Here is a 14,456-nt window from a genome sequence, read left to right as displayed (position 1 = left end):
CACAATCACTTCCTATTCTTTATGATTTGGCAATAATGAATACATGCTGGAAACATGCTGGAAAAGATAAAACTATGATCAGCAATAAGAGTTATTATGGAATAATCTTTATGTGCTTTGAGAGTGACCATATAAGTAATTAGAAAGAGACATACATAGAGAGATGGTATTCTAGCGCCCTTATTGATGATCTTCTCTGAGGAGAATATTCACTCTTCATTCCTTTATTTTAGTTGCAGTTTTGTACAGCATTATTTCAGTTAGTTGTTGTCATAAACACACAATTTGTTTAAGAACAGTTTATTTGTTTTTTGTATAACGTTTTCTTTACAGATCCCCTTCCCCGCTGTTCCCTTCCCAATTCCCTTCCCCCCACTTCACCACTTCATAACTCTGTGGTGGCATACCAATTCAGAGTTGGAGATGTCGAAAGGTGGGTCTCTTATGGCTTCATGTGCAGACTCCGAGGAAGGACTACCGTTCTGAAAGAATAGTGAGCCCACACATTTTATTCTTACCGGTCTGCACAGGAAGTTACAATGGGCACTCTAGTGGACCTCATGAAGGTCACTCAACAAATGCAGAAGAATTTAGCAGAGGCTAAACATGCTATGGCTACTCTCACCAATAAAGTAGATTGGTTACAATTATAGAGGGCAGGGGGAACTCGCCCTTCCACTGACAGTCCACCATCCTTTTCTGATACACGGCCTTCCACCAATATAGCAGTAGACATCCCTTGTCAGCTATCGAATGCTTTTCTGGAGATCCTAACAAAGTGCAAATATTTCTTACTCAAGTTGAAATACATTTTATTTGCCAACCTAGCGCATTTCCAGACCCACAATCTAGAACAGCATTTTTTTATTTTCTATTTCTCTGGTGATGCCGCCACCTGGGTAGTCCCTCTTATTTGACAGGATATTCCACTACTATACAACTGGCGTAGATTTGTAGAAGAATTTGAAAAAGTGTTTGACCGTCGTGTTGTTATACTCTCTGCTGATAGAGAGTTGTTAGAACTCAAACAAGGAAACAAGGATTTGATTACTTATTTATCTCATTCAACCATTTAATTGCGGTGACATCCTGGCCAAAAGAGAAAAGCGATCCGCTTGGTTTTATCAAGGGCTTAAGGACAAACTTAAGGATGTTCTGGCACAAATAAACACTCAACCCACGTCTTGCTCTGAGTTAATCAATCTTGCTTTACGTTTGGATCACCATTTATCAGAGAGGAAAGGAGGCAGGAAAAAAGGTGACAAAGCAGGGTGGCGTGTGGAACAACCAAGAGTACAATCATTACCCTCAGAAATCACATCTGCATCAATGGAAATTGAAACTATACGACAACCCTTATCAGAAGACGAAAAAGAAACCAGGCATCTGAATGGATTATGTTTGTAATGTGGTCAAAAGGTTCACTTTGTAAAAGAATGTCCAATCAAACTGAAGGGTAAAACAGTGGTTCCAAGAAACTTGTGGCAGCAGTGGATACTATGACGGAAAACTAACTTGCCCAAGATGTTTGGAAGGGGATCTCTTGGGTACAATTGCTTTCCCTTCAATAAATTAATGTGTTACGAATTACAAGGCTCATTTTCGATTGTCAGTGAGAATAGGTGTAAGTGTCAAGGAACACCAGATTTAGGTGTTATTAGACTCAGTAGCTACAGGGAATTAAATTGATTTTGACACAGCCCAACGGTTACACATTCCATGTGTTAAGAAAGATATGCCTGAAATAGTGACAGGCTGTAGATAGAAACAAGTTAGCAGGAGTTCCAGTGACTTTGCAAATGGTTTTGATTCATATGGTTTGCAGGGATGCTGCAGAGCACAGACATTCAGAAAATCTTCAATTTGACGTTATTCAAGCTCCTTAATATGGTTTTATACTTGGAATGCCATGGCTTTGTTTATATAATCCATTCATAGATTGCCTAAAAACAAGAACTTTGTTTTCAATCTGTGCATTGCGTAAACAAGTGTTTGTCACAAGTCAAATATATAACTATGAACAAAGCACAAGGATATTTAGCTACTGCCGCTGAAAAAGATATGTTGCCCTCCCAGTACTCCCAATTTGCTGATGTCTTTAGTGAAACAAAGGCTGCCTTGCTATCACCACACTGGGCTTATGATTGCCAAACAGACTTAGTATCTGGATCCTGTGTACCTAACTGTCATATTTACGCTTTGTCAGAAGCTGAGAATCAACACCCGAGAAAACACCTTGACCAGTATTTGGAGAATCGATTCATATGTCCTTCCCGCTCTTCAACTGCATCTCAGCTTTTTTTAATCCCAAAAGTAAATGGAGAATTAAGAGCGTGCATCGACTATAGGGTACTGAACAAGATTACTATGAAGAATAGGTATCCTCTACCTCTTATTCCTATGTTATTAGATCGTCAAAACAGCAATGAATTACACAAAATTAAAGGAGCATATCACTTAGTGTGAATTAGAGAGGGAGACGAGTGGAAGACCGCTTTTAAAAGACGGTATGGTCTTTTTTAATATCTTGTCATGCCTTTCGTACTTTGCAATGCTCCTGCGGCATTTCAATTCTTTTTAAACAATGTGCTAAGGGAATATCTGGACATTTGTGTCATCATTTATATCAATGAAGTTTCGATATATTCTGTAAACCATCATGAAGTTCATGTGAAAAAGGTGTTTATACTTTGAGAGAACATCAATTATACTGCAAACGAAGAAAATTAGACTTACATGTCACCAGGATGAATTTCCTGAAGTAATTTTTACACCTTCCAGAATTAAAATGACTGAAGAAAGATTCAAGCGTCGTCAGAGTGGCCTGTTCCCATATCCATACAAGATGTCCAATTTCTTTTGGCTTTGCTAATTTTTATATGCGATTTATCGAGCATTTCTCTCTAGTGGTATCTCCTATCACTAGGTTGTTAAGAATTTTTTTTACATTTGAGTGGTCCCACTTTTTTTAGAGAGATTGCCCTTCTTGTGGCTTTCTCCCGTGTTTGTTGCCACCATTTAACTATAATTTTAAGTACCATTGTGCCCATACCTGGTTCTCTGTAACCAAGGTTGATGCTCGCTGCCATTGGCTACAGCGGGTGGTGTATTCCTTCTAAACCCCCTTTGAAGTATATTTTCCAATCAAGTGGCAACTTACTATGCCTAGACCTGGTTCATTGTAACATGGTTGTATGTAATTCTACCCTTATTATTATTATTTTTTTCGGCGATAACTTTTTTCACCGAAGCGGAATTCATTTTTATATCCCACTTTTTGTATATACCAGCTTTAGGATTATTGTCCACGGTTTCATTGAATAGGCACATTAGTGTTTGGCTCTGAATAACTTTATTTAATTCCCGTTTCACGCACCCTTTGACCCGGCCGGTTTATTTCCGGTTCCGGGTCTTTGATGGCAGAGGCAGCGGGTCAACGCGCAACGGTGTAAACACTGATTTTTGCGCGCTTACCTTGATTGAAGCCTATATTTAAACTTCCTCCCACCCGCTCAGTATCATCGACGGAGCCGACCGGGGTGGTTATCTTGGCAGGACATTGATCCCGGGAGTTGTAAGTACGGCATAGCCGTTACGTCGAGGGGTTGCCTAACTTGGACCTTTTCAACGTAATTCTTGTGTCCCATCTGGAATATCCTTTCTTCTTTTTGTCCACCATGTAGATAGCCGATTTGACACTTCCACCACTCGGTCCACGAGCTCATGAGGTTATTTACTCTCTTGACAGCAAGTATGTTGTTTTTTGACATGTTCCCACTGTTATGGATAACTATTGATTTGGGATTTTAGGAACATAGGAACGTTGTTCCTTTCTGAATAGAGTTTGTGCTTTATGTTACGTGTATGTTCTGTCTTATGTTTGTGTCTACTGTCACCCATTATCTTCACCACAGACCACGTGATAACGTTATGGATAGCGTTAAGAGGAGATTACTATATCACTTCTTTTTCAGATCACTGAATGCTCACAATGGATTGATCATCTAGCTACGTGAATATGGCTTTTATCTCCCCTTTGTGTTTGTTTTTTCTAGGTTAATGGACCATAAAAGACCTATTTAGGCATTACTTACCTAAGGAGGTTATTTACTTCCTTGTTCATTTTTCATTCTTTCATTCATTTTTTACCTTTTTACACATCACAGTGAGTTTTAGGAAGGGATCCTTAAGGTCCTGAAGAAGAAGCATGGGTAGCTTCGAAACATGTCAACACACTTAGGAGGCACAGCTCATTGAGGCATCCATTCCTCCTCCCCCTCACCTTTTTACTGATACCAGCTCAAACGGTATAATAAATTTCTTTAGACCAAAGAGCCAGGTATTTTTTTATTCACTTTTCCATCCACTCCTGACCCTTCCTCTCACACCCTCGCATCACACATAGTCGTCTCACTAATAACAGTGCTCCCACGCAAACGTAGGTCGTAGCACGCCCCGTCCCGTAGAGGGGCGGGAAGACCCCTATGATGAAGCATGACACCAAGGGCCCTTTTGGTGTGTGAGGGGTATTTAAACAACTGATGTGTATTCTCCACGACTGTGTGATACATATTTTCTGTGGGAGCTTCTGACATACCACACCTACCTGTGGGTGGATCACCATGTTTATAAACAAGATAACACACAGACTGTTGTACAAGGATTACCAATTTATGAGAAAAAAGTATATCTTCCAAAAACAGAATTACAACACAACTGCTTTTCATTGGTTACATCCAGTTCCAACCGCTGGATATCCTGGACCTAAGAAAATGTTGGAGAATATGCAAAGACAATTTTGGTGGCCCAACATGAAAAAATAGATGACTCAAATGGTTCAAAATTGTGAAACCTCTGCACAAAACAAGATAGACCATAGTAAACCCAAAGGTCTATTGCAACCTCTACCTCCTCCCTCCTCTCCATGGGAACCTGTTTAATTGGATTTTAGAACAGGATTACCATTGGTTCAACAACACTCAGTTATTCTGGTAATTGTCGACAGTTTTACAAAGTACGCCTATTTTATTGCTTGTACACAACTACCAACGTCGGGTCAATTAGCAAATGTGTTCCTTCAACAAATAGTGCGACTTCATGGATTGTCACAGGGGATTTTGTCCGTTAAATATTTTGTCTAGGGCCGTAGGTTAACTCTCCTTTCTGTATATATCCCCCCTGGCCTTCAAACCCAATCCTATACTGACCTGGGCAAACTTCTACTCTCCCTCCCTGACGGCCCGGTCATCATTGGGGGAGACTTCAACGCAGTGGTCTCTGGAACCCAGGATAGACACCCTCCTAGGGATACACCCCAGGGACAGCAGTGGCTGTCTGACTTCCTCGACGCCTTTGGGCTTACGGATGTGTGGCGGCTGAAGCATCCCGCGGATAGGCACTTTACCTTCTACTCCGGCCCACACCACTCCTTCTCCCGCCTGGACTATATATTGACTCCACTACACCATGATATGGTCATACGGGAGGCCTCCCACCTGGCCCGCGGTATCTCCGACCATTCACCGGTCTGGACGCACATCACGATGGGGAATGGCCGGGAGGGCTGTGTGCAACCCATAAACGCCTGGTATCTAAAAAACGAGGATCTTAGGAGAAAGCTTTCCCGCTCCATCACCCACTATTTTGAACACAACGTTGGGTCGGTGAGCTCCTCAGTCACTCTCTGGGAAGCCTTTAAAACAGTGCTCAGGGGCGAGGCCTTGTCGGCCATCGCGGGCAGCCGTAAGGAACGGGTGGCACAGATTACCTCCGTGGAATCGGACCTCAGGGGGCTGGAGGAGTCGGCATGCGCTGATGGTGAGCCGGACGCGCAGCACCGGCTGCGACTCAAAACTGCAGAGTATAGGGAGCTTGTTGCGCAGCCTGCCCAAGCGGCGGCCAGACACAGGGCGGGTAGGATCTATGACCAGGGCGACAAAGCAGGCAAACTAATAGCCTGGCTCGACAAAAAACAGCGTACTAATAAAGTGGTACCAGAAATACGAACAGCTACTGGGTACATGGTTACAGAGCCCAGGGAGATCACGGCGGAATTCGCAAGGCACTTCCGGCAGGTCTATAGTAGAGGGTCTGATCGTCCGGAGGAGGACTCGGTCACCCTGCTTACGGATATTCGTATGCCATGCCTGTCGGACGCAGACCGGGATGCCCTGGAGGCTCCACTCGCCACGGCCGAACTGGAGCGTGCGATAACGGACCTTCGCTCGGGCAAAGCTCATGGACCTAATGGTCTCCCAATCGAGCTTTACAAGCTCAAACCTGACGCCCTTAGTCTACACCTTAAACAGATGTTTGAAGAGAGCAGAGCGACAGGAATACTGCCGCGTGACCAACGCCTGACCACAATTGTGGCTATCCCTAAAGAGGGGAAACCGAGGGAGTCCTGTTCCTCATACAGACCCATCTCATTGCTTAATGCAGAACCGAAAATACTTGCCAAAGCACTCGCCAACAGGCTCCATTCCGTCCTGCCCACGCTGGTCCATCCGGACCAGTCCGGCTTCATGCCCCAGCGCAACACGGCGCTCAACATTCGACGCCTGCATGGTGTACTGGGGAGGTGCCACAAGATGCAAGAGGACGCGGTGGTGGTGTCGCTAGACGCCACCATGGCATTCGACACCCTAGAATGGCCCTACATGATGGCGGTTCTCCGCAAACTGGGCTTCGGCCCACACTTCATAGCCTGGATCCGTCTTCTCTACTCGGAGCCCCTGGCCCAGGTGGTTGTCAACAACAAGGTCTCCGAGGTCTTCGCCCTGGAGAGGGGTACCAGACAGGGCTGCCCGCTCTCACCCCTCTTATTTGCACTCTCCCTCGAGCCGCTAGCGGCGTGGATCAGGCAGGATGTCTACCTCACAGGGATACGATGGGCGGATGGTTGGGAGGATAAAATCTCCCTCTACGCAGACGACATCCTCCTTTACCTGTCCAAACCACGGAGGTCTATTGTGGTAGCAATGGACATTCTCACTAACTTTGGGAAGAACTCGGGGTTCCGCATAAACTGGAGCAAGTCTCTCCTATACGTCCTCCATGGCAGCCCCCCCAGGCTGCCTGGCGACTGCCCGCTCACCGTTGCGGAGGACGGATTCAAATATCTCGGAGTTTTTGTCTCCACTGACAAGTCCATTCTGTACGAAAAGAATCTACTACCCCCCTTGCGCCGGCTCCAACGCGACTCCAAGACTTGGCAGAAGCTTCCTATATCCCTGCTGGGCCGTGCGGCCCTTTTCAAAATGATGGCACTCCCTTGGTTTCTTTATGCCCTCCAAAACTATCCGGACCTAGTACCGAACTCTTACTTCGCGGCAATAGAGGCGGCGCAGCGAGCCCTCCTCTGGTCCGGTGCACCTAGAATAGCGTTGCATAAACTCACGCTGGGATGGTACGATGGAGGGATAGCACTCCCTGATATCCGCAAGTATTACTGGGCTGCTCATTTATCGGCGATAAACCAGGGGACGTATAGTGACGGTAACGACCCGGCTTACGGGATGGATAGATGGTTACTCCCAGGAGGGAACTATGATGTCGCGCTCTATTCTAAACTCGGTAAACATCAGCTTACTGGGCCGACAAAACATTCTGTGCAAATATGGCATGCGGCGCAGCGTAAACTAGGTTGGTCCGATACTTTGACCTTGGCCACTCCATTGTGGGCATCGGAGAGACTGGGCAGCTTGGGGCGCACCAAGGGGTTCCATAGCTGGGACCTTATTGGCATCTCACAGGTCAAAGATTTGTGGGGGCCCGAGGGGATAAGACCCTTTGCTTACCTTCAGGACACATACGACCTGGCCCGCACCGAATACTTCAGATACATGCAAATTAGGCACTCCCTGCAGTCCAACATACCACCAGGAACTAAGCCCCCACAGGCCTCCCCACTCGAGGACAGGTTGTTGGATGGCCACATGCCGGAACACGCCATCTCTCTCACATATAAAAAACTAATTAATCATTCCCCTGATCCACTCGGGTCCCTAAAAGAGAAATGGGTGGCGGATGGACTTGAGATTGATGATGAGGACTGGGTGTTGGCGCTGGCGTCCCCTAGAGAGGTGGCAATTTCGGCCAGATTCCGGCTTATACAACTGAAGATATTGCATAGAGTATACATCTCTGGCACGAGACTGCAGGCGATGGGAAGGGGGGGGAGGGATTGTGCAGGCGGGGTTGCGGAGAGACCGGCTCCTTCTTCCACATCCTATGGGACTGCCCGAGTGTGCGGAGGTACTGGAGGAGGGTGGTGTCTTGCATGCAGGAGGTATGGGAGGTAGAAATACGCCCGGAGGCGAAGAGATGCCTCCTCAACATATGGGAACCCACGGACCTGCCTGTGAAAGGGAAACTCTGGGTCACACTTGGGCAAATGGTGGCTAAAAGGAACATTGCCCGCCTCTGGGGTGCATCCGCTCCGCCGAAATTGGCCGAATGGCAAAGAGACATGGACTGGTGTATGCTGCAGGAAAAGACTGTGTACACGGCACGAGGGTGCCCCCGGAAGTGGGGGGAGGTGTGGTCCAAATGGAATGAATACAGAGGTAACATCTGTGAGCCCCCGCAGGCCCGCTGCTCCGGCTTGGAGGCCATAGACTGATCATACTGACCGCTTCTAGCTCATTCACAAGAAACTCTAACTCAAACTGTCCCTGTGTGTTACCGATGTGCGAACGACGTTAATGTGAATCCATCGACCATGTTGTTGATTTGTTTATGTTTGTAATAAAAAGAAATTATAAAAAAATAAAATAAAAAAAAAAAATTTCGTCTAACATGTCGACAAGTTACCACCCTCAATTAGATGGGCAAATGGAGAGATAAAATTTGACTCTGAAGCAGTATTTACGTTGTTATGCAATGGATGCTACCGACTCATGGGGAGAGTTGGTGTGGATGGCTGAGTCAGTGTATAATACTTCTTACCATTCATCCATAGGTACATCCCCATTTGTTGGACTGTATGGTTATCAACCTCACACACTATCACTCTCCTTACTGTGATCACTGCCCATTAATCCTGCAGTACTCAAGACGGTGACACACATGCATCAGATGCACCAATTCTTAAAACAAAATCTTATCAAAGCTAAACTAAAATAGAAACAGTGTTATGATCAATGACATAGGCCAGGACCAATATATCATCTTGGAGACAAAGTATGGCTTTACACATAAAACATCACATTTAAACAGCCAGCTTCTTTCATCCCAAATACATAGGGTCATCTAATATACACCGTCAAGTGAATCCAGTCACTTACAAACTAAAATGACATTCTTAATTTCAAATCCATTTGGTGCTTCACACCTCCTTAATGAAATTGGCAATTAATTAATGTCAAGAGCATCCTGCTCCGCTTTTGATTCATGGGCAATGGGAATATGAGGTACGAGACATTTTGGATTCAAGGTATAAGGTTTCCTCGTTGTGGTATTTGGTATCCTGGAAAGGGAATGGACCTGAAAATGATTCCTGGGAACCTGCTGGGAACATTCATGCTCCAAAGCTGTTATGACGCTTCCGCCTTCGTTATCCTCAAAAGCCGGGATCTAGTCCATACTTGGGAGAGGGGAGTACTGTCAGAGTTAGGGCAGTGCGCAGTCTAGTGTGTGCCCCACACACATCTGTGATGTGTAACTGTGTTTTATTGTCTTCTTGTGCCAAGCCTCTTTGTGGTAAAGCACATGAGGCTGCCACTTATGTTCATTGGTGGACTATTTGCCATTACCAGTGCTGACTCATGATTGCATGTTTTTCCTTTCGCTTTGTCTTCACCAATGTTTGTTTTGCCACATGATTGCATGTTTTCCTTGCTTGTTTTCCCCACTGTTTCTTTTGCTGTCACACTGTTTGTTATTAATTTGTTTAGTCTGCGTATTTGGGACTACATGTCCCATTATGCTTATTGGCAACAATCTTGGGTGTGGCACACGTTATAAAGCCTGCATCAACTTACACTATTCTCTGGAGTTTTTTGGATGCGGAGCTCTCCCTCCATCTGCATCTTCGTCAGGACGTTTCCTGGAGTTGGGGGCGTGCCCGGTTGATTCCACTGCTGTTTTCTCTTGGTTCGTGCGGCGAGGGGCCTGCGGCATTGAGTTTGGTTTTCTCTGCCTTGGGCAGCCAGCTCCGAGGTGCGGTGGTTGGCATGGTTTCTTCTGCATTCCGAGCCGTGCTAGTGAACTCTGACTCAGAGCGGGTTGTGCTCTCTTTGGTAAGGGCTTTTTGGAGACAATGTCAAAGTCTGGTGTAGTTGAAAAAACTAGACCATTAAGTATAACAATGAATGCATGTTCTGGTTTTATTCTCTACTTTAATTGATTGATATGAGAAATGTTTTAAGTTATTTAAGCACAATCAATTCGTATTCCTTATGATTTGGCAATAATGAATACACGCTCAAAACACGCTGGAAAAGATAAAAACTATGATCAGCAACAATAGGTATTATTATAGAATATTATTTATGTGCTTTGAGAGTGACCATATACGTAATTAGAAAGAGACATACATAGAAAGATGGTATTCTCTGGCCGTTACTGATGATTTTCTCTGAGGGTAATATTCACTCTTTATTCCTTTATTTTAGTTGCAGTTTTACACAGCATTATTTTACTTAGTTGTTGTCATAAACACACAATGTGTTAAAAAAACAGATTTTTAAAAAAACAGATCTCCCTCCCGCTGTTCCCTTCCCAATTCCCTTTACCCCACTTGATCACTCCATAACTTTGTGGTGTCATACAAATTCAGATTTGGAGGTGTCGAGAGGTGGGTCTCTAGTGGCTTCACATGCAGACTCTGAGGAAGGACTACCGTTCTGACAAGAGTGACTGTTGGATGTGATGCTAGGATGAGTGGTAGGGAGAGGACTAATAGGTGTGATGATGACGGGCAGCCTCTAATGTTGGGAGGTTGCTTTGAGTAAGGCAGTAGTGTAATGCAACTAAGTGCTAAATGCTGTTTTGCATTAGGGTGTGCAAGGGAGGTGTACCATGTGCATTGTGTGGTGTATCCATGCAACTGCCATGGTTTATGATGCAAGTCATGTATATCAAACCAGGTAAACCCGGGAATGCCTCAAAATCAATAGCCTCCCCAGGCGATGTGTAACAAGGATAAATAACTTTAATCATATTAGCCATGTCCACTTCCTATGTGTGCTGCATTATCGAGCACACATAAATAGAGGAATATGTGTCTAAGGATTGTTGATGCACAGGAAGTTGTCTCTCCCTGCACTAAAACAGTCTTGCATGCAACAATGGTGCGAGGTTGCCTGTGTTTCTGCTAGGCACCCCATTATGTGTCAGTGCAGGGTGAAAGGAAAGGAATGTGGTGTATGGACTAAATACTGTGCACTACTGCCCTTTCCCAGTGATGCTGTGCAGCACAGCAATATGACTTTCTGCCCTGCACTGTGCCACTTTGCCAAGCATTTGTCCCCTAGTATTGTGTGCACATAGTTGGAACAATGTACTGCAATGTATAGACAATGATTTTCCATTCTGTCATTTTTTCACTAATCCTACAATGGCAGTAGCAGTAGAACTTCTGAGTGTAATATTGAGTCATCTCACACTATGTGACTTGACAGAACCACATCATCTAGCTAACAAATCAAACATGTGGTACACAAGACAATTCCATATGCGTACAAAGTGCACATTATAGATAAGTATGAGATTAGTGTCTCCTCAATGGTGTACCTAGTCTCAGTATCAGTTAAAGTTCCACAAATCCAATGCTATGTGAATAAATCCTATAGTACAGAGGCAAATAAACAAGATTTTCAACAGTAAAAATACTTGATGTCAGTGTTAAGAAACAGAAAAATACGATGCAAGAGGTCCTGTGTTCTTTCTTTAATGATCTTATACTTCTTTTATTCACTCTGCATGAATATATACAGTTCGGCACATCCAACACGTTTCGCCCACAATACGGGCTTATTCGGGGGTGTGGACATGGCAAACAAAACTGTCAAACATAGGACAGTACACATAAACATCAAACAACACTCACATTTCTATACAAATACATAGTCACAAATCCAATATAATCCAAAGTTACAGTACATACGGTTAACACACAACTTTTTTCTAGTACACATAATTAGCTAGACTGATGTACATTGTTAAACACAGAGAGTGACAAAACTATCATAAACAGGGACCCCCTTCCTCTTAACGTATATTAAAATGTGGGGTATATCCTGTAACACAGATAGTCATGGTATATTCTCTCTTGTACATTCAGTGTAGATGTGGTATATATCAAATACGCAAAACAGCTCAAGGAGAGACAAATACAAGTGCCCTTGATCAAAAAGTACAATGCATTCCCACAGACTGACACCGTCTCATATAACCAATGTGAAAATGATTTCAAAGCCACTATATTGCAAAAACAAATCTTCTGCTTCAAATGTTTTACTTTTATACCTATCACCCTCTCTTTAAACTATCATTGTTTTCATGAATTGAAATGCAAAATGGATATGTTCCAATGTGATTATGGTCAACGTATATCATCGTTGCAAACAGAAATACTAGCACCATTAATATAGACTGTATAATACACCTACCGTAAGACAGTTGGCTATTCCCCTCAGAACACATATATCTTTTGCCGGTACAGTATTTCACCCTCAATCAGGTCATATTCTGAGGGATATGCACGGTCTGTCATCAAAAGACATAGTGCTCAGTGCGATACCATCGATCACACATATTGATTAAAACAAGATCGAGGTGACATGCTACTCCTCTGTGATCAATCCATAACCCTTGTCCCCAAAGTGAAGTGATACCTGTATCTCATCAATTAAACAATTAATTTACATAACGCACATCGACATGTCATATGACCACCCCAGCCATTCAAACTTAAGAACACATGAATGCTTATGGGCTTTTATCACCCCACATGCTGCATTGTCAGGACACCCTCATTACAGAGGCAATTGGGGGAATGGAGCAAAGTGACAAAGTCTCGGTGCCAAGCATACATTACATGCAAGTGCAAGAAATCTATACTGTCAGTCAATAGTAATACAAATGTCAGTCTGTTCAATACCTTAATAAGTAGTACATTGTACATATATTCCCATAGACCTAGTACCAGTAACCCAGAGGGGTAGTGACAGGGAATTGTCTCTAAGACAATTGGAGGCAAAATGGATATGTCAACTGAGATCAGTGAGTGAGGGACTTAATCTTGATACTAAGCTACATCATTTTTTACGACACTCTCCTTACTTCAAACATGCTGGGACTCATTGTGCACGCACATGGATTTAGATGGGATATTTAAGTGTGCCTGATGTACGTTCTTGGGTAGGATGTGACTGAAATGAGATTAATATTTGGTGAGGTGCCAAGGTGTACCATTGATCTAGCTTAAGTGCTTCCTAAAAACTAGCATCACTTATTGACTGAAGAGGTGTAGCTCCATACGGCTCGCTAGAGATAAAAACTCACATTTATCTGGACTTGATGAATAGCGCGGTGATTCGTTGTGCTGACGAAATGGCCAAAGCAAACACAATTTCAATTATTTAATGGGAATGAAGGACCATGGTTACGGGAATCGGATGTGACCCCTACACTCATAGCCCTGGGTATCAAGTCACATTGTCATATGTAACCAATCCAATCAATGTTAAACTCACAAAGTCAAACTAAATGTTGTCAAACATATCATACATTTGTAATTAACATACAGCAAAGTGCAACCAGGACAAAGTATCATTGTGTACCACTTCTATATTCACTTGCCACATCAATGATGATAGAATCAAGGCATAGAAATAAGAATTCCCTACAAGTTATAATCATACACATACATGTGAATAACTGAAGTATGTTGTCCAGGTATGTAGTAGGAAGGTACTTGTAGCAACATTAGTCTGTCATACATAAAGTATGCCCACATTGCAAGGTCTATGTGTCAGTCCAAGTGCACCATGACAAACCGTCTGACAAAACTGAAATGTATGCAGCAAATTTCCATGATAAAGTAAGTTAACAAATCAAAAGCTGTGTCAATCACATGTAGGCAAGCAACAACAACAGAGGTTTCCCAAGCACATATTGGCACTTTCACAACCAAACTAGAAATGAACATATGGCAGAAAACACACACAGTCAGACCTATTGAATGTTTGTTGTTTTCATCTTTCTAAACCAGTCTGAAGTATGTTTGTAGTGTGTTCATACCACACTACAAAAATACTTCACACTGGTTAAGAAAGATGAAAACAACAAACATTAAATAAGTAGCAGCAGAAAAAGGTGGTGCTTATAAGTCAATTGCACTAAGGGGTTTCTGTACGTTGAGCTGGACCAGGACGAATCCAGAACGAAATTTGATGCTCGATGGGGCAGTTGTGATCCATGCGGTCAGGTGGATGCATCAATGTCGAGCC

Source organism: Triturus cristatus, chromosome 2_2 (genome assembly GCF_964204655.1).
Source record: "Triturus cristatus chromosome 2_2, aTriCri1.1, whole genome shotgun sequence".
Taxonomy (NCBI): domain Eukaryota; kingdom Metazoa; phylum Chordata; class Amphibia; order Caudata; family Salamandridae; genus Triturus; species Triturus cristatus.
Note: the sequence above shows the minus strand (reverse complement) of the source record.